Raw genomic sequence first — 3,515 nt, 5'->3', positions numbered from 1 at the left:
TTTCCACTAGTGAGTTGATCTTTAAATCGAGCGCGCTAGTGTAGCTCAAAAACAGCATTGGAGCCACAAATCATGATTGAGCTCGCTATGGGGTGCACCGGTGAAGATGTTCTTAGTGCTGCTGTTTTAAGAATTAGGTTTGAAACTAGAAATTGTTTCAAAGTTTGTATAGTGTGGTTTGTTAGGGCAATATGCTTGATGTATTACCAGGGGGCCAAAGGCCACAATATATAGTACATGTACAGGTGCACATATGCAGAAAGCCCCCTAACATATGGGGAAACTACAATAGACAAATATATACATCTAACACCCCCCCTCAAACTCATGGTGGATCCACAACACTGAGTTTGGAGAGTAAGAAAACAAGCTGCGCTCGAGTCTGTGCCTTCGTAAAGAAATCCGCCAACTGCAAATCTGAAGGCACATAATGAACCGCAACAACATCATCCTGCACCTGTGCACGTGTGTAAAAAGCATCAACACCGATATGCTTGGTCAGCTCATGCTTGACCGGATCACGTACAATACTGATAGCACCTGTACTATCAGACAAAAGTGGAGTGGGTGTCGTAACAGAGACCCCAAAATCTGCAAGCAACCACCGTAACCAAGTCACCTCAGCAATCAACAAAGCCATAGCCCGCAACTCAGCCTCAACACTCGAACGGGAAACTGCGACCTGTTTCTTCGTCTTCCAAGCAACAAGCAAACCACCAAGAAACAAACAGTAAGCAGAAAGCGAACGATGATCTGTAGGATCACTCGCCCACGTAGCATCCGAATAGCACTGGAGCTGGAGAGAGCTGGAACGGGGAAAGAAAAGGCGACGAGTGATCGTGCCACGAAGATAACGAAGAACACGAAGGAGATGACTATAGTGAACAGTGGTAGGAGCTGAGACAAACTGACTCAGAATATGAATAGGATAAGAAATATCAGGACGAGTGACAGCAAGATAAACAAGACTCCCAATAAGATGGCGATAACGAGTGAGATCAGGAAGAGGATCACCATCAGTAGGACGAAGCTTAACATTAAGCTCCATAGGAGTATCGACCGTGCGCTCATCCCCAAGAGCAGCACGAACAAGAAGATCCTGAATGTACTTTTCCTGAGAGATAGAAAAGCCATCAGAAGTGGAGGAAACCTCAATGCCAAGAAAATAGCGAAGAGAACCAAGATCAGTCATAAGAAACTGATCGCGAAGACGAGCCTTAACGAAGGCAATATACTCAGGATCATCACCAGTAATGATCATATCATCAACATAGAGAAGAAGAAGAGTACGTCCACGAGGAGAAGTGTGAACGAAAAGTGCGGGATCATGAAGACTAGGAGAGAAACCAGCAGCAGTCACCACAGAGGCGAAGCGCTCAAACCAGGCACGAGGGGCCTGTTTGAGACCATAGAGAGAACGTCGGAGACGACAAACCATCCCATCGGGAACAGAATACCCAGGAGGAGGCTCCATGTAAACCTCCTCACTCAACTCGCCATTAAGAAAAGCATTCTGAACATCAAGGTCGGGAGACGGACCAGCGGTGAACGAAGCAACAACAAGAAGGGTACGCACGGTAGTCATATGAGCCACGGGGGCAAAAGTCTCATCATAGTCACGGCCGTGCTCCTGCTGAAAGCCACGAGCCACAAGACGCGCTTTATAGCGCTCAAGAGATCCATCAGAGCGAGTCTTAATTTTCTAGACCCACTTACACGTGATAGGACGAACACCAGAAGGGGGAGAAACAAGATCCCAAGTGCCAGTGCGCTCAAGCGCAGCGATCTCCTCAGCCATGGCAAGCTACCATTTAGGATGACGATCGGCATCCCGATAAGAAGTCGGCTCGGAAACGACAGAGAGACCATACTAACTAGGAGAGTAACGAGCTGGGGCACGACGCTGACGGACAGGCCGGGAAGGGGGAAGGTCATCAGCGGAGGACAACTCATCAGAAGAAGAGGAAGAAGGGACAGCATCAGAAGGATCCGAAGCCGGAGAACGAGGAGTACTAGGTGGACTAGACGGAGGAGATGATGGCGCCGAAGGGGGCGCATCAGGACTAGTAGGGGGAGGAGACGGGATAATAGGGGGTGCATCCGGAAAAAGAAGGAAAGAGATATCATCCACCGGGTAAGTACCCGAGGTGGGACGAGGATAGAAGGGACGCGTCTCATCAAACGTGACATCACGAGAGATGCGCATCCGACGACCAACGGGGTCCCAATAGCGATAGCCCTTATGCTCATCACTGTATCCGAGAAAAACACACTCAACGGATCGAGCGGTCAGTTTGGTGCGTTCGCGAGGAGTGCGAAGGACATAGCGAGACGCAACCAAATGAACGGAGAGTCGAGTAGTCCGGAGAAACACCGAGAGAGACGCTCGAGAGGAATGCCACCCCGTAGAGCAGCGGAAGGCTGAATGTTAATGAGGTGGGCCGACGTAGCGACGGCCCTCAGCCCGAAATGTGGCGGAAGAGAAGAAGCAATCATCATAGCACGGGTGGTCTCAAGAAGATGACGATGCTTACGCTCGGCTACGCCATTTTGAGCATGCGCGCCGGGACAAGAAAAGCTGAGCGAGGGTGCCCTCCTCGGCAAGGACACCACGAAGGTGCTCGGGAGATATACTCACCGAGCAGAATCAGCACGGAACACGCGAATGGGTGAGGAATACGAGTGCGGACCATGGCCGCAAAACGCCGATAAATAGAGAGCACCTCACCTGCGAGAGTGCATGAAAAACACCCGAGTGTACCGTGAAAAATCATCAATGAATAAGATATAGTATCGATGGCCCCCTTTCGAAGCGAAGGGAGCCGGACCCCAAACATCCGAATGGACTAAATCGAACGGTCACCGAGAGACGAGACACACTAGTAGGATAGGGAAGCTGAATCTGTTTGCCTAACCTACAACCCCGACGAGTGTAACGACCCATCTCCGAGAGACGGACCCCGGAAGGCCACGATGAACCAAAGACGACATGCGAGAGTCACAAAGGTGACCAAGACGATGATGCCACTGCTGAAAAGAGCCGGTGACAGAGGCAACAACCGGAGGAGAACTGGCAGATGAAGTGGCAGCGGAAGAAACACGAAGCCAGTCTAACTCCCAAAGCCCCAGAGACTGACGGCAACGAGGGCCAGCTCCAACCAAGGCCTGTGTGCGACGATCCTGAACCGCACAAGACTCAGCGTCAAGAATGACGTGATAACCAGAATCGGTGAGCTGGCTAGCAGAGAAAAGGTTCATCTGAAGGCGAGGAACATGAGAAACATCAGGAACAGAGAAAGAGGGAGTAGAAAGGGTGCCTCTACTAGAAACAGGAATAGAGGTACCATCAGCCGTGACAACACGGACAGGAGAAATAAGAGACCGAAGAGCAGACAGAATAGAGGACTCAGAGGTCATATGAAAGGAAGCTCCAAAATCCAGATACCACGGGGACGTACCTGACTGTGTAGAAAGTGGTGGTCGCGCAGTGCCAGAAGAGCCAGTCACAGAACCAG

This window comes from Lolium rigidum, chromosome 3, assembly GCF_022539505.1.
Source record: "Lolium rigidum isolate FL_2022 chromosome 3, APGP_CSIRO_Lrig_0.1, whole genome shotgun sequence".
Lineage (NCBI taxonomy): Eukaryota > Viridiplantae > Streptophyta > Magnoliopsida > Poales > Poaceae > Lolium > Lolium rigidum.
The sequence above is the reverse complement of the archived record's forward strand: the minus strand, read 5'-3'. Positions refer to the sequence as shown.